The following is an 18,711-nucleotide window of genomic DNA, read 5'->3' on the forward strand; positions in this document are numbered from 1 at the left end:
TCTCACCGCACAGGGACACAAATTAAAGGGGCACTCTCACCGCACGGGGAGACAATGTAAAGGGGCACTCTCACTGCATGGGGAGACAATGTAAAGGGGCACTCTCACCGCACGGGGAGACAATGTAAAGGGGCACTCTCACCGCACAGGGACACAAATTAAAGGGGCACTCTCACCGCACGGGGAGACAATGTAAAGGGGCACTCTCACCGCACGGGGGACACAAATTAAAGGGGCACTCTCACCGCACAGGGACACAATGTAAAGGGGCACTCTCACTGCATGGGGAGACAATGTAAAGGGGCACTCTCACCGCACGGGGAGACAATGTAAAGGGGCACTCTCACCGCACAGGAACACAAATTAAAGAGGCACTCTCACCGCACGGGGAGACAATGTAAAGGGGCACTCTCACCGCACGGGGGACACAAATTAAAGGGGCACTCTCACCGCACAGGGACACAATGTAAAGGGGCACTCTCACCGCACGGGGAGACAATGTAAAGGGGCACTCTCACCGCACAGGGACACAATGTAAAGGGGCACTCTCACCGCACGGGGAGACAATGTAAAGGGGCACTCTCACCGCACAGGGACACAATGTAAAGGGGAACTCTCACCGCACGGGACACAATGTAAAGGGGGTAGCGATGTGATGGCACTGCTATTGGTGGCATCACTGTGGGTGGGTGGGTGTATGTCGCACTGTGATGGTGGGCAATAACATAGCAGCACTGTGATGGGGGAAATGTGATGGCAGTATTGTGAAAGCAGACCTGTGATGGGGGCATTATTATTGGTGAAATGTGGTGGGTGATATTCTATTTAGGGCAATGTGATGGTAACATTTTTGTCCGTGCAATTAGAGGGCAACTCTGATGGGGGCACATTCATTGCAATTTTTTTAAATATACACTTTTAATATACTTTTTAAAAATTACAGATTTTGAATGACAGCCATGGTAGCTCACCTTACATCATTTTTAATACGCTATCAAATAATTAATATCTTCAAAATCTCTCTCTCTATATTACAAAAAAAAAAATATATTATACACACACACACACATATACCATGTGCTGACCCCATCACAGTGTGACATCCATCCATCAACAGTGCTGACCCCATCACAGTGTGACAAGCATCCATCCATGCAAAGTGCTGACCCCATCACAGTGTGAAATGCATCCATCCATCCATCCATGCATGCACAGTGCTGACCCCAATACAGTGTGACATCCATCTATCAACAGTGCTTACCCCATCACAGTGCTGACCCCATAACAGTGTGACATGCATCCATCAACAGTGCTGACCCCATAACAGTGTGACATCCATCCATCAATGCATATTGCAGACCCCATCACTGTCCTGCCCCCATCACTGTGTTACATCGATCCAGCCATACTTTCACAATGCCTCCCCAAATCAAAGGGTGCCATCACAGCGTTGCTGCCACAATAACCATGCTGCCCCCATTCATAGTGCTGCCATCCATCCGTTACATTAAAGTTCCCCATCAGCCAGACAAGAGCTTTCCTAACCATAATAGCTGGCAGTGTGTTTCTATCTGACTCTCTCTCTCTCTTGTGTCTTCCGGGAGGAGGGGAAGAGATCTAGAGGGCGGAAACTTCCTCCAGAGCCGACGTCTCTATAGCAACCTGTACTATGCCTAAAGCATAGTACTGCCCATGTGCGGGATTTCCTGCTGCATTCTGGGTAGCCAGAATGAACACCAAGCAGGAAGAAGGTCACTAAGTCTTACACTGCGGCTTCAGATGCCCTTACTAAAGATGACAACGCACAGGCAGCAGTTTTAAAAGTAAGAATTTTACTAAACAAATACACTGTTCAACTCATAAATATGCAAATAGCGGTTTTGTCAAGCGAGATGTATTAATATTGAGTAGGAGGAAGAGGGGAATGAGAGAGTCCCACAAAACAATGGGGTCTCTCAACCTCTCGAAAAAATTGGGACTTTAGAGGCTAATAATAGGTGCTGATCTTGATGGAAATAAGTACAACAATCATCTAAAAGATAACATTTATTACATATATGCGTACAAAAATATAACAATATACATGTATTTGATAAAATAACCAAACATAACAAGTTCCTATTTAGTATTTGTGCAATGGTAAAACGCATCTCTTAACATAAAGCAAATCTATGCTTTAGATTTATTCTAAAAAATACATACATACATACATACATACATACATACATACATACATATCCTAGTATTACAATAACGTTTTCTACAACGTGAAAACAACCCGACCATCATAAAGCCTCTAATTTGTTTAACTTAACGCGGCCACTCAAAAAAAAAAAAGAAATTTGTTGAGAACGTAGTTATAATAACTCACGGATATTGCACTTATTCTCCTTGGTTGAGTGCAGACAATGTTGCATATAGACCCATTGCCTCTCATGATATGGTCATCCAGAATAAACTGCGTCACTTGGGTAGTTTTTCCACACCCAGTCTCACCACTAATAACTGTCACCTGATTGGTGTTTATTATTTTAACGATCTCCTAAAAATAGAAAACAGCTTAGATAAACATTAACATGCAACTTGACAAGTAAAACATTAGAATTGTTGGCTTACCTGTAAAATCATTTACTTTGAGTACATCACAGGACACAGGGTACTTCATATTCATGACTACTTAGGATGCCCCAAAGCACTGAACTTGAGGGGCGTGCAACACAGCAACAAGGACAACACGTCCAAAACAGATTGGGGGAAAATCCCATTACAAAGCTGCCTGCAGGATTTTTTTGCCCAAAACTGGAGACTGCATTTGATCTTTCCAACATCAGGGACTTACCTTGGAATCAAAGAGAACAGCCCTTCTGCAGAAGCAGTTCCTTCACCTGTACCATGCCAAGGATGAAACCTAAATAACTCCAGGCGTTAAGCCATATGATCCTTCTCATTGGACAGAAATGGTGCCCATTCAGGAAAGCTGCCTTTCCCCAGTTTCCCCAAGGCATCCACTGTAAAACTCAATGCTTTGCCCAAACTTTGAGGGCCTGGCAAACGTTCTACCTCAGCAAAAGAGGACTTTAAAGCTGATCCCAACAGAGAGGAGGCCATCTTAAAAAGGACCTCTATCCTCTTATCTCTAGCATCCTTGAAGAATAGAATCTCATCCAGGACGGTCAGGATCTTAGTCAAGTAGTAAATAACTAGCTCAACAGCTGGAGAACCCCAATTTCTTGTAAAATGGCTCCTCCATAAAAAGATACTGTAAAGCAAATTGCTTCCGTGGTGAAAAAAACTCCCATTCAGGCGAGTTCAATTAGCAAACATCTTTTACTGCAAGTGAGGGTGTCTTGAAAAAGATTTAGATTGTTTAGACAGCCGCCTGGACCCAAATCCACTTGGACTTTAGGAGAAGAGGACTCCGGAAGTAGAAACTTCCAAGTTATTGCTCACCATGTCCGTGAGGAACCCCACTGTGGTCTTCTGTGTCAGAGCCAGAACCAGATTCTGAGATCCCTCCTGGAAGGACCTATCCACAGAGACCTATCCCATTCCTCAACACCTTCCTCCTCTTGAGGTTGATCCTCTGACACCTCTCCTTTCCCAAAAAAGGGGAGGGGAAGGAGAGCACCCCCCTACTTTCACTCCAAGCATTCCAAGCCAGTGAGAACCCTTGAGTCAGTCCAGGAAACTAGAAAACGGCAGCAGAAAATTCCTCCATCGACACAAAGGATGGCGATTGTGCCCTTGAGGTAAAACTACCAGATAAGGGAAGGAATTCAGAGCTAATCTGACCCTTAGGGGAGCTATTAGAGGAAGAATTTGTAGAGGGTCCTCCCTACCCGATAGAGAAATTTGGGACCCCACCACATTGTCCCCAAGCCCCCCTCCCCACCCAAAACTCACTGCTTGCATAAGGCAATGGCTTGCTGAGGGTTTAGGTCTTTAAAACCCTATATGAACAGCTAGCCAGCTAAGAGAAGTGTCAACCCAAGTCAGACACCTTATCAGCAAGTCACCCCCTATATTATCTGCAGTGTCCTAATGCTGAGGACTATTGCAGCTGCACATGGACTGTGGCTGAGAGTAGCTGAACCCCAGAGCTATGATGTGATCACACGTTACGATGCCAGTGGAACAGACTAAATGGTGTTGTGCAGAGATGTGCAGCGATGAAGCCACCAAACCAGTCCGTTCCTTTTGAATACTGTTACTGCGGTGTATTTGTTCTGCATGTAAAATTGTACTGGGAACACAGGGGAATAAGCTGTTACATGCTTCACCACAGAGGCACTCCGCACACTATGCTACAGTGCGAAAAAGCCAAATCTTCACCTCTGACGGCGGGCTTGCCCCCTCAAGAACTTCCGGGACTTAGAACCCCCTCCAGGGGGATCATTGTGCAGGACCTGTAAAAGTGCCCTGCTAGCAAGGTCTCCAAATACATTGTGGAGATCTTTGACCATGAGATCCAGCACCGACCAGCAACATTACAGGCTGTTCCCACTCTTGCATTCGAGCTCCGGGTACAGTTACTCTTTAGGTGCCCGATCTGGATGAAGCCTTTCCCTACCCTAGCAGTGGTGTTTCAAATAAGCCAGAAATAGAGTACAAAATCCCATACAAGTAAAATATTCAGAGAGACATCTGTAGGTACATCCATCACCTAAAAGGTCATTTGCTAAAAACTAAGGCTTAGCTGGGGTGGAAGGGGTTAAACCTAGGATGAGAATTCCTGGTTTTTTTTGTTTTTTTTTTGGGCCAGTGTCCAGTCACCTGAAGGTAGAAACATACCCTAAAGTAGTCATGAATAAAAAGTACCTTGTGATGTTCGATAAGGAAATATCTCTTTGCAGTGTCACTTGAAGAACTACAGCTGCAAAAACATTTAGACCAGGTTCACTTTAATAGCTAAAGGCATGAAAACATGCAGTGTTATTGTGTCATGGTATAGTAACAACCCACAACCAAAGTTGGGTCAATAGACCTGCAAAGGCTGTGCCCTGACTGAGTTCTAACACATGAATAGTGAGTTGTAGAGCTTGGTGGAAGTACGCAATTCCAACCACATGACCACTGCCACCAATTAGTAGAGAGCATAATACTACCAATCCAAGCACCCCATATCCATTGCACTGTCCCATCGCAAGGTACTTGCTCATAAACACGTGTTTGCTCAATACCCTGTATCAGAAATATGGCAGATCACACACTGATGACACAACATCTCTACGATTAAGCCGGTAAAGTTGAAAAGTATTAACACAGTGACTTTAAGGCGGGACACTTGGCAGCATGTTAGTCTGACTGCACTGAAGTTAATTTAACATCACCTCATCAATGTACAGTCCAAAACTCTTTTAATCCCCACTGATACTATATAATATAAGCTCTGCCGAGAGCATTTTTTTAGGCTGCACTAAAGAGACACTTTAGACTACTATCTTACACTTATTAGTTACTAAAAAAATTAAAGCCCAATAGAAACCTCACAATTTATTACTGTAATGCAGTCAGGTTTTATATACAGTAATAAATATGGGTCTGTTTCACTTTAATTGCTAACATCAAATAATCAAACCATGGCTCCTTCACAAAAAGCAGTGACCTGACACTCTTGTGGTCTGACAGGTTGCACTGAACACTGCTCTATCAAGAGAATTCTGTTCCCTGTATGGCAATATTGGTAATATTATAAAACACATTTTTGTTTATTAAAATATTTCCATTAGCCACAATACAGACAAAAAAATATATTTGATCATATTTGCTCACCTCTCTCATAGTGTATGAAGGTAACTTTTCACGGAACCGCTAGAAAAACAAAACAAAACAAAATCACTAAAGAAAGTACAAGTACAAGGTATAAATATAAGTTATGAACAAATACACAATGATCCAGCAAGCTAGTATATTTCATAGCACATTAGGACTTTGGAAAAGTACTAAAATGGATGGTCAACTTTTTACACCAGCACCCTCAAATCACTGAATTATAAAAAAAAAAAAAAAATGGGGGAGGAGAAATGCACTTTAAAGAGGTTGTAAAGTCAGAATGTTTATCTTAATGCATTCTATACATTAAGATGAAAAAAAAAAACCTGTGTGCAGCAGCCTCCCCAGCACCCCCTAATACTTGCCTGAGCATCCAGCAATGTATCTATCCAGCCCTCCAAACTCGCTCTCTCTCCTGATTGGCTGAGACAGCAGCGGCGCCATTGGCTCCCACTGCTGTCAAACTCAGTTAACTAATCAGGAGAGAGAGGGAGCAGGGCCGAACAGCGGCTCGGTTCATGTGCCTCTATAGCAAGCTGCTTGCTGTGGGGGCACTCAACAGGAGGGAAGGGCCAGGAGCTCCAGCCAGGGACCCGAGAAGAGGAGGATCTGGGCTACCCTGTGCAAAATAAACTGCACTTTTTTTTTTGCAATTTAATAGAAAAATAAATAAATAAAACAACTTTACAATCACTTTAAACGCAGCTTTTTTTTTTTTTTTTCAAAAGTTCACTTTAAAGTGATTTAAAGATTATCCAGCCCATCGCCCAGTCCGGCAGTTGATTGTAGATCTCACAGGGAAAAAAGAAGAAGAAAAAAAAAAAAATCTAAAAATTGCCAGGACCAGAGATCCCAGCAAGGAACTAGGTCTTTACCCCGGACTAGGCAGAAAAAAAAGAAAAAAAACGAAGTACCTATAGCAGAGAGAGGGAGTATACCCCCTGGGACTGCCCATAGGCATAGCCAGACCTTTTTTTTGCCTGGTGTTCTACTCCTGTAGGGGGCAGTATAACCCAATGGTTAAGAAGACCAGGAGCTGTGTCCATCAAGGAACGAAAGAGAAATGTATGATTTTTACATGTAGGAGAGAAGAGTCACAAGTGCCTTGGGTGGAAAGTGGTTAAGTGGAAAGTGGTTAAATAAATATACCTGGACAGAACAGAAGATAGGAAAACATTTGTATTTCTGTTTGTGCAGCTATTGAAGCTTTTAGATTTCTAGTAGAATATAGAGTCCCTATCAGCTATTTCTTGCCGTCTGTTGCAGATTCTCTCTCACTGCCTGTCAAGTTACTGGGAGAGTAAATGAGATAAAACCTCTCCAACAGAGCCAAGTCCTGGATAGCAGTTAAAAAAGTTGTTAATCCACTATACTATGATCATGCCTCATCTCAGAGCATCTCCCGGCGCTCACGTGATTCCTCGGCTCTCCCCTCTTCCCGGCTTACAGCTGGGGAGGAGGTAGAGGAGAGAGGAGAGAACTGAGGAGTCACGTAAGTGCCAGGAGGTGTTCTCAGAAAAGGTATAGTCGCCATTTTTTTATATATCTCACAGGCACATATAGTATTATATAGCAGAGGGGATGGCATGATCATAGTATAGATATGAGAGCAGCAGGAAGGGAGGATCATGGAGAGAACAGAGCTGACAGACGGGGAGGAGCAAGGAGGACACAGGAGAGCTGTGGATGATGCACTGCATATTGTCCAGTAATATCACTGGGTTTTCTGGCTTTCAATCCACAGACAGAGCATTAGGCTGCACTTTTTCATAAATGTCAAATATCTAGTTTACAAACAAGTACACAATTCCTTGTCCAGTTGTGAATAATGATAGTCATTTCATTTAATGCATATATTTTATGAAGGTTATAAAGGCTCTAAAATGAATCACCAGCATTTCAGGGTATGTGGGATTTGTTTTTTTCCTCTGCAGCTCTTCTTTAAGTTGTTGGTCCAAGGCTGTATTTCCCCTATAGCACTCAGCAACACATGCATATTCACCGTCATCATCCTCATCCCAAGCATCTTTTTCTTTAAATGCAGTCTCTCCAAGTTGAGATGGGGTATCGTTTCTGAAAAATATAATATTATATAATAATTATATACAAAAATGAATGGAGCGACACAAAGTGATGTAATATTAATCAGCCAGACACTCCGGAGATTTTTAAAATAGACTTTACAGGTGACCAATTAAGAGTAATGAATTAATTTCTGCAGTTTTTGCCTAAAAGACATACACAAACTTTTACACGATAAAGAAAATTTTCCTATAAACTTATAAAGTGAACAGGGATTGATTTAAAGACTCACACAAGAATCTGGGAGCACAAGGTGCCTGCACTTCAGTACTGTTGTTACATTTCTAGGGTAAGCTCACATTAAAGATGACCGATTTCATTTGGACTTAAAGTGTTTGTTACCCCAACATTTCATATTTCTGAAATGCGTCTGCTATCCCACGTACTTGTATGAGAAAGTATCCTGTTCTCTTTCTATGGATTTCTTTATGTGAAATCCCTGGTGTTCATTCCAGTCTCTCTATTTCCTATTAAAACTGACCACACCAAGCAGGATAGCACACCTTGGTCAGTTTTTTAGCTGTGCTGGGAACTTGGCCTACCCTCGTCCAATAACCAGACTTGTCCTGACATGCCTCCCCTGCACAGCCATTCACTGCAAAGCTCAGTGTACTGTTGCTGCTCCTCCCCCCAGCTTTTATGCAGCTGATAACAGAGGGAATGTGATCACTTAACCACTTAAGCCCCAGAAGATTTTACCCCCTTCCTGACCAGGGGGTATTTTGCGATTCGGCACTGCGTGACTTTAACGGACAATTGAATGGTCGTGCGACTCTGTATCTAAACAAATTTGGCGTCCTTTTTTTCCCACAAACAGAGCTTTCTTTTGGTGGTATTTGATCACCTGTGCGATTTTTTGATCATGCGCTATAAACAAAAAAAGAGCGTAAATTTTGCAAAAATAGCAATATTTTTCACATTTTTTTTATATGAAATTCCCCCCAAAAAAATGTAAAAATGTAAATTTTTTAACATTTTCGGCCAATTTGTATTATGCTACCTATGTTTGGTAAAAAAAAAAAAAAAAAAAAAAAAAAAAAAAAAAAAAAAAAAAAAAAAAAAAAAAAATCGCAAAAAGCGTATTTTGATTGGTTTGCGCAAAAGTTATCGCGTTTACTAACAAAGGGAAAGATTTTTGTCATTTTTGTTGTTTTTTTTTTTAAACGCGTAATGGCGGGGATCTGCAATTTTTTTGCGGTACTGCGACATTGCGGCGGACAGATCGGACCCTTGGCTGACATTTTTAAACCTTTTGGGGTTACCAGTGACATTTCTACAGTAATCAGTGCTATACATATGCACTGTTACTGTAAAAATACACTGGCAGTGAAGGGGTTAACTTTTTTAGAAAGGGCGGGGCTATGTGTGTCCCTAGGGGCGTGCTTTCTACTGTGATTGGCTGTGGCTTCCTATGTATGAACAGTGATCAACGGTTCTACATAGTAGAACCGTATGATCATCCTTCATACACAGGGGAGAATGACAGGCAGCTTGTTTACACAAGCTGCCTGCCTTTCTCCCTCTCCCCCGACGATCGCTGAGTGACCGGCGGACAAGTGGTTAAAAAAAGGGGGGGGGGGGAGTATTGTTAATGCTTTTTAATATCTATACACTATATGTAAAGTTCACATATTGCAAATAGCAAAGATGTTAAAGGAAATCCCCGCACCAACTGTTGTGAGAAGAGCGCACACGTCACAACTGTGGGAAAGAGGGGCAATCCTGCTTACAGAATTATGTTGACCCCCAGATTATAGGGAGGTCAATACCTGCATATAAGAAGCCAGGACTTGATGGATCCACAACTAAGCCAGGCACACACAGCATCCTCCACTGCAGTATCTAGAACCAGGTACACTCCACACTCATAGCATTGTGAACTTCCACTCCTGAAGCAGCGTATGGGACCATGAGAAACAAACTTCAAAGATATAAAATGCTACATTGGTGTAATAGTTCTAAAAAGGCTAGACGCACTAATTTATTGTAACAAAACTACACTCACATTGAATAAATACCATCACAAGTGTGTCAGTATAGTAAAAAGATGGCTGTGGCGTATAGCGTGCTTACGTCATGTCGTTGTAGTCGTTTTACGCGTTTCATCACATTAAAACGTCTTCAGAGGCGTGCCTGGCTTAGTTGTGGATCCATCAAGTCCTGTCTTCTTATATACAGTTATTGACCTCTCTATAATCTGAGGGTCAACATCGTTTGGTAAGCAGGATTGCCCTTCTTTCCCACAGTGGTGATGTGTGCTCTCTTCTCACAACAGTTGGTGCAGGGATTTCCTTCAACATCTTTGCAATGTGGGGACTTTACATAAAGTGTTTAACAGGACTTTGTTGGCGCTGCACCCATTGTTTTTCATTTGTATTGTGGGTGTACGATCAAGCCTGTTGGTGCTGGCTGGCAACTCTAATTTTTCAACCAAGCACAGATATATTTTGTTTTTTATAATATCTATACACAAATATTTTTCCTTTCATTTCTATTTTAAACTGAATAGAATGTTTTACAAAGTGATCGTTTACAATTACTTTAAAGTGGACCCTCAGCTGAAAATAAAAGGTCACCCTGATGCCCACTGCAGCAAAAAAAACGGAATTTTTGTAAAATCTTACCTGTAAAATTCCTTTCTCTGAGTCCTCCGACAGTCGCCGCCTCCTCTAAGTCATCACTGTTGGGTATTGACTTCCCATCCGCAGGAGTAGCTAGGCATATAGACTTAGTCCAAAGACAAAGACATTAGCATATACACACCCATGGGGGCTGTCCCATCTGGTCAATACCCCCCCTGCATCACCACTCCCAACTCAGTTTGGTAGCATAGCAGTAGGTAATAAGAACCCCTAAAGAGGGGCGGGGGCGGCGACTGTCGGAGAACTCAGAGAAAGGAATTTTACAGGTAAGATTTTACAAAAATTCAGTTTTCTCTTACGTCCTCCGACAGTCGCCGCCTCCTCTAAGTCATCACTATTGGGATTTCCCAAAGCAGTATAGACATGAGGGGCGGGAGAAAAGGCAATGCAGTACCCACATCAGAGAAAGGAATCTTACACACACAGTAAGATAACCTTCTGGGCAACAGAAAAAAACAATGCTCAACAGGAGCAACAGCCCAGGAAAGCAAACACCAACAGCCAGGGACCCAGAAAAAAACAAGGGTCCTTCATGGCACTGCCGCACTGAGAACTTTGCGGCCAAAGGAAGCATCAGCTGATGCCAGAACATCTACTTTGTAGAATTTGGAAAAGGTGTGCACCGACGACCAAGTCGCAGCCTTGCACACCTGGGCCACCGAGGCCTGATGCCAATAAGCCCAGGACGCACAACATCTGGTAGAGTGCGCCTTAACAGGGAAGGGCGGAACCTATTCCTTCAAGGCATAAGCCTGTTCAATGGTCTGTCTGATCCATTTGGCAATAGTCGCTGCAGACGCAGCCATGCCCTTCCGAGGTCCCTCAGGAAGGACAAATAGGGAATCCGTCTTCCAAAAGGATTCCGTAGACGACAGGTAAACCCTGATCGCCCTGACAACATCCAAGGAATGCAAGGCAATCTCCTTCGGATGTTTAGGCTTATTGCAAAGCGAAGGCAGGACAATGTCCTCATTAAGGTGAAACTCAGTGATCACCTTGGGAAGGAAGGATGGGGGTGGTCACAAAACCACCTTATCCTTGTGAATTATCAAGTAAGGGGAACGGCAAGACAACGCCGCCAATTCCGATACTCTGCGAGCCGAAGTGATCGCCACTAGAAAAGCAACCTTTTTCGACAGCAGAGGCAACGATATCTCCCTGATGTTTTCAAAAGGAGCACACTGTAACATGGACAGAACCAAGTTCAAGTCCCATGGAGGTAAAGGCTCCTTCCTGGGAGGAGCCAAATGTCGCACACCTTGAATGAAGGTGCGAATCAAGGAATGAGATGCCACAGGGCGTTTGAAAAGAACAGCCAGTGCCGACACCTGGCCCTTTATCGTGGCCAGCGCCAAGCGCTGATCCACTCCAGACTGGAGGAAAGCTAACACTCTCGACACCGAGTACGAGCGAGGGGAGAACCCCCTGGACTCACACCAGGCGAAATAAGCTTTCCAGGCACGGTAATAGATCTTACCAGAGGACGATTTCCTAGCCTTGATTAGAGTAGGAATAACCTCAGGGGAGAGACCCTTGTCCCTCAGGACCTGGGTCTCAACAGCCAGGCCGTTAAAGCCAGCGACTGTAAAGCAGGATGGAAGATCGGTCCTTGAGACAGGAGATCTTCCCGCAGAGGCAGACGCCACGAAGGCGCCACTGCCAGATGAACAATGTCGGCGTACCAGGACCGGCGTGGCCAGTCCGGAGCCACCAGAATCACCAGGTGCGGTTCCGAGGCTAACCTGCGGAGGAACCTGGATAGCAACTGAATCGGGGGGAAAGGCATACATCAGACGATACTGATGCCAAGGGGCCACCAACGCATCCGAGGCGACTGCCAGAGGATCGCGTGTTCTTGCCACGAACCTTTCCACCTTTCAGTTTAGCCGAGATGCGAACAGATCCACGTCCGGGGATCCCCACCTCGCACACAGCATTTTAAAGACCTCCGGGTGTAGGGACCATTCCCCCTGGTCCAGGGTCTGGCGGCTCAGATAGTCGGCCTGCCAATTTTCCACACCCGGAATGTGAACTGCTGAGATCGCAGATACATGAGTCTCGGCCCAAGACAGAATGTCGGTCACCTCCCGGGCCGCCCGAGCACTCCTGGTGCCCCCTTGGTGGTTGATGTAAGCCACCGCGGTAGCATTGTCCGTCTGTACTCGGACAGGCAGGCCCCGGAGACGGTCCGACTACTGGAAAAAGACAGAGTTTGATCGCTCGCAATTCCAGCACATTTATCGGGAGGGAGGACTCTTCCTCCGACCAAGTGCCCTGGGCAGACAGGTTGCCCAGGACTCCACCCCAGCCGACAGGCTGGCATCCGTGGTAATCACCGTCCACACCAACGGACGGAAGGACTTGCCTTCCGCCACCGACGGGGACTGGAGCCACCACAGAAGAGCCAATCTGGTCTGAAGACTCAAGGAGACACTCAGATCCAGGGACTGAGGCAGTCTGTCCCACCTGGTCAGGATCTCCGTCTGGAGAGCCCGCGTGTGAAACTGAGCAAAGGGGATCGCCTCGAAGGCAGACACCATCAACCCCAGAGACCTCATACAGGTTCTGAGTGACGAGGACGGGTTGTCCCTGAGGGACCTGATCTCGTCCTGCAAGGTCCGGAGCTTGTCCTCCGGCAAGAACACCTTTGCCTGAGCAGAGTCCAGAATCATTCCCAGATAGGGAAGACGAACCGATGGAGGCAACGCCGATTTCTGAACGTTGATGGTCCATCCGAACTCCTGAAGCGTCTGTACCGTGAGGGACAGATCACGCACTAGGTCCTGGCTGGCACGTGCCCTCAAAAGGAGATCGTCCAGGTAACCCAAGACCGCAATGCCCTGTGCCCTCAGCAGGCCCAGAACCGGCGCCAGCACTTTGGTGAAAACCCTGGGTGCCGAAGCGAGACCGAAAGGTAACGCCACAAACTGGTAGTGGTCCTCTGCGATAGCGAACCGAAGGTACTGCTGATGACCCTCGAAAATGGGGATGTGTAGATACGCATCCTTCAGATCGAGGCCAGGAATTCCCCTGGACTCAGGGAGGCCACCACCGAACGGAGAGACTCCATACGGAACTTCCGAACACACACGAAGAGGACACGAAGCGGTTCAGCGATTTCAGGTCCAGAATAGGACGCACTTTGCCCTCCTTTCTGGGCACAGTGAACCGATTGGAATAAAATCCCCGAAACCTGTCCCGATGAGGCACCGGGACAATCACCCCCTGAGACAGAAGGTCCTGCACCGCTTGGTGCAGGTCCTGCAGACGCCCCGGAGACAAGTGAAGATTTGAGGGAAAAAATCTGTCCGCCGGCCTGGAAAGGAATTCGATCTTGTAACCCGATCAAATGATTTCCTGAACCCACCTTTCCGATACCCGGAGCAGCCAAGGTTGGAGGAAACCGCGCAAACGTCCCCCCACCCCAGAAATGGGTGAGGGCGCCCCTTTAGGCAGAGGAGGACTGACCCGCCGAGCCGGCATTGCCGGACTTCTGCTTACCCGCCCAGGGCTTCTTCTGGCTGCCCTGGGCCTTGAAGGGCTTGCCCTTGGATTGGTTCCGAAAGGACACCTGATTGGATCTAGGCACAGAACCCTGCTTGCCTCGAAAAGACTTGTTCTTCGGGTTCTGGGGCAGCATAGTGCTCTTGCCCCCCGTGACGCCTTTCACCAGGGTATCCAATGCCTCGCCAAAAAAGGCGAGAGCCAGCATAGGGAAAATCAGCAACCGTTTTCCGTGAGGACTGGTCGGCCGACCAGCTCTTCAGCCATATTAGTCGCCGGTTAAGCACCGCGACACTAGAGAGGCGAGCCACCAAGGGGGCCTCATTCAAGGCTGCATCACACAAGTACATGACTCCCTGGTGGATCTGATCCACCATTTCCAGCCGGGCAGGCGGGACCCCATTAGACACGAGATTGCCTCTCAGCATCTAAGTCCAATCAGCCACCGCCTGTGCCACCAGAAAGGATGCGAAAACGGGTTTGAGCAACGAACCCGCCACCGTATAGGAATGGCGAGCTAGAGGACTCCAACCGCTGGTCCGTGGGATCCCGGAAAACCGGGGTATCCTCAGTAGGAACCAAGGTAGCCTTGTTCAACACGGCCACAGTGTGATCTACCTTCGGAGGCACACACCATCGTGATTTCATAGCTGGCGCAAAAGGATAAAGCAATTTGAACCGACTAGGTACCAGGAATGGACGTTTTAACGCGCGCCACATCTCCTTAACAGTGTAATGAAACTCAGCTGGGCAGGGGAAAACCTGCGCAGACTTGCGGGTCCTGTGCGTCCCGAATGAGGACACAACGCCCGGAGGACTGGGCTCATCCTCCAAATGTAAGGTGTCCTTAACAGAAATATTCAACACATTCATGGTTGCCCGTTCTTTAGGCGACCCCGGGGAGGAGGTATCAACCCCCTCCACCTCAGCCTCCCCCTCAGACCCCGGGGAGTCCAAGGATGAGCGGGACCCTGAAAAGGGCACGCTCGCAGCAGCAGCCATATCCCCATCTGAATCAGAAGAGAGAGACATTCTGGGCCTCTTCCTCGCAGCGCGTACAGACATCAGCATTTCCATATCAGCCACCAAAGTCGCTACCACAGCAGCCAAATCGGGTCGCAGTGGGGCCACAGGAGAACTGGGGTCCCCCACTAAAGCTGGAGGAATCCATCACCCCAATGCAAATACAAAGTACTGTGCCTTTAAAATCGATGCGGCGTGTGCAACCCACCGCTGCAGCTATACTGACAGAAGACCCCAAAAGGAGAAGATAAACTGAGGCCAGAAGCGATAACACAGAGGAAAATTCAGAGCAATAACCTGCAGAGCTCGCAGAGCATTGCAACCGATGTCCTGCATTCCACCAGGGAATCAGAAGGAGCGGAGAAGCCCCAAAACAGTATCCCCCAGCAGAAAAGCCATACCAGGTTGTATACAGGGTGCGACACCTAGCGGTCACGCTGGTGGCTGCAACCCGGAGCCTTCCCATTTGTTTTTAATCTCTTACAAGTGAAAGGCTCTATCACCCATTTTTTTACCTCTGCTCACAGCAGCACATATTATTTAGGTTTCTTTACTGTGCACAATCACCTTTAACTTGTTTTGAGATTGGATACACACTACACTTGGTACATTTAATTTTAAATTAAAAACCACTGCCTTGTTTCAGCCTTGTGTTTTCTTTGCACTAGCACTTTGCACTATATCATTGCACTATTTAGAGGCACAGGGTATGTTTTTTCACTATAACTGGTCTCTGTAAAAAAAAAAAAAAAAAAAAAAAACTGTGAGTCACATGTGCACTTTATAATTTATATTCATCTTACTAAAAAAGCACATTTAGCACTGTCATTATTTTATACCACTGCTCACCAAAGTGTTCTTAACCTTTTAAAATGGTAGCACCGTTCACAACCCCACTTGCACACATTCCAAAAGATAAGGAAGGCTGAGACCGAAGCCCCAGCACAGGTAGCCTGACTACTCCTGACGCTAGGCAGATTAAAACTGAGTTGGGAGTGGTGATGCAGGGGGGGTTTTGACCAGATGGGGCAGACCCCATGGGTGTGTATATGCTAATGTCTTTGTCTTTGGACTAAGTCTATATGCCTAGCTACTCCTGCGGATGGGAAGTCAATACCCAACAGTGATGACTTAGAGGAAGCGGCGACTGTCGGAGGACGTAAAAGGAAAACCTTTTGGTGGTACCCCCTTCCCCTTCCTTAATCCTCACCTAGTCAAGGATGACGTTGCTTCAGCCCCCTTCCTCCTGCCTGTGGCCTCATCCTCATCAGAAAACATCACACTCTTAGAAAATATCCATGAGCAACAACAGAGTCTAAGTACATAGCTATTAATATTTTGGCCTGTCTCTTAAAATAGAGTTTACCTTTCATTTTCAGAGTCTTCAGAGAGAGTTGGCTTCACATCATTATTTTGCGCCTGCACGGTGCTTAGAAGCTGTGTGATCTGTAGTTCTCTGGATTCATCCATGCGCACAACAGCTCTCTATAAAAAAAAAAATGTTAGATTCTGTTATAATGAAGATTATTTGTTGAAAAATCACGATCTCGATTCATTCCTCCCCTCACGATCTTAAAATGGCACTTCCTCGATTCTTGCAGAGCTGTTCTCTGCTCACTCACAGCTGTCAAAAAAAAAGAGCCTCAGGCAAATGTTTATCAACATTGTGAAGTCTGCTAGATAACTATAAACACAATGTTTTACAATGTATCATTTTTTCAGAGGGAACCCAGCCGTGCACACCACAATCCCGGATCCCGCAGGGCAGGTCCAGACTGGCCATAGGCCGAGCCGCATGTCTGAGGCTGCTCACACCAGGCACTGGGATGTTGGCATCCATGCTGTCCGCCGGCAGCCTGGCACATATGCGAACATGATTAACAAGTCCAACAAGCTGCTGCTGTTGATTATCTTGCAGTATGTGTGTCTGGGCAAGGCAGGCCAGAAGATGTGCACCTGTCACCGGCCCGGCAAAGAGGAGATCTGGGCCGGTTGGAGCTGCGGGCTGCACACTGACTGGACAGAGCGGACCATCTGTCTGCCCGTTGCGGTGGACAACAAGAGGTGATCCGGTTCAGGGACTGTGGCATATACAGGGGCATCATTTAGCCTCTCTGTAAAATATGGCATTGGACAGGTGGTCTACAAGAGAGACCAGAAAAGGTTACAGAGAGGTTCTCAGTAGATAGTAGTTGACCAAAAATCTGCCCTGCAGATCAGGCATGTCCAGCCTGCGGCCCGGAACCGCAGGCAATGCGGCCCACCGGCCGCAGAACTCAAGATAGTCTCCCGCCTTTGGCCGTCGGTTCACAGACAGCCGCAAGTGCCGTGTGATCTCCCAGCTGCTGCGGGAGACTTAGGATGTTTGCAGTCAGTGACAGAGCCGCTGCTTGCTGTATAGGACCGGCTCGGTCACAGGCTGAGCGATATGAAATACAGTCAGCCTGTGACAGGAGCCATACAGGAAGCAGTGGCTCTGCTCTCTACTGCAGCTGCTGTTTCCTCCAGCAGTACCCGACGTCATGACCAGCAGTACCGGCACCGCAACACACCAGCAGTCTGCAAAATAAGTAGAAAAGATATGTGCATTAGCATGTGTAAATTGTTGCAATATGTTTTTTTAATAAATAGTTGTGTTTTGTCATAATATGTAATGTCCTTGTTCATACATGTATGAATAAGGACATGATATTTTCTGGCTGCCTAAGTCATATGTGCTAGGGGTGCAAACTATCCCCCAGCAAATAACTGTAAATATCCCAGCATGTGCAGTGTTTCTGACTCCTACCACCATGACCACTTCAAATCACTGGTGGTTAGTGTTCCTTTAATATCTCTCAGAAAAAGTAAACCTCTGTATACTGATTCCATTTCATTTGATCATCCTCTAGTTGTGTTAAATTAGTGCGGGGGGGGGGGGTAGTGCGGCGGCGCAGGAAGGGCGCAGCGGCGTTTTATTACTTATATACCTTAACCAAAAAGGTTGGACACCCGTGCTGTAGATAAAAACAAACTGTGCTTTATGAACACGATTACATTACGTCCTGAGTTCCCCGGTCTTCCTTGTTTCTAGGAAAATCCTGAACCTTTAGAGCAGGGCTTCCCAAACTTTTTTGGGCCGAGACCCACTTATGAATACAGATTTTTTTCGGGACCCACTTGCTTGTAATTGAATTGTAAAGCGCTACAGAATTAAGGTATAGCGTGCCCCCTTTCAATGCAGAGAGAGCAGTGTGCCCCCTTTCAATGCAGAGATGCCAGCATGCCCCCTTTCAATGCAGAGATGCCAGCATGCCCCCTTTCGATGCAGAGATGCCAGCATGCCCCCTTTCGATGCAAAGATGCCAGCATGCCCCCTTTCGATGCAGAGATACCAGCATGCCCCCTTTCAATGCAGAGATGCCAGCATGCCCCCTTTCAATACAGAGATGCCAGCATGCCCCCTTTCAATACAGAGATGCCAGCATGCCCCCTTTCAATGCAGAGATGCCAGCATGCCCCCTTTCAATGCAGAGATGCCTGCATGCCCCCTTTCAATGCAGAGATGCCAGCATGCCCCCTTTCAATGCAGAGATGCCAGCATGCCCCCTTTCAATGCAGAGATGCCAGCATGCCCCCTTTCAATGCAGAGATGTCAGCATGCCCCCTTTCAATGCAGAGATGTCAGCATGCCCCCTTTCAATGCAAA

The 18,711-nt window shown here is 46.4% G+C and overlaps 1 long non-coding RNA gene and 1 pseudogene across 2 annotated transcripts in view; both read right to left on the reverse strand.

Annotated features, from left to right (window-relative positions):
• Positions 1-18,711, reverse strand: part of LOC309551435 (lysozyme C, milk isozyme-like) — a 361,460-nt pseudogene that overhangs the window by 185,922 nt on the left and 156,827 nt on the right. The window lies entirely within an intron of this gene.
• On the reverse strand, positions 2,375-7,790 carry LOC309551519. Its single transcript, XR_014225089.1, has 3 exons — positions 7,665-7,790; positions 5,773-5,811; positions 2,375-2,542 (listed from the first exon to the last, which is right to left on the reverse strand). It is a non-coding gene; the product is annotated as an uncharacterized lncRNA (long non-coding RNA).

The sequence above is a fragment of the Pelophylax lessonae genome, assembly GCF_965119305.1.
Source record: "Pelophylax lessonae genome assembly, chromosome: 3".
NCBI lineage: Eukaryota > Metazoa > Chordata > Amphibia > Anura > Ranidae > Pelophylax > Pelophylax lessonae.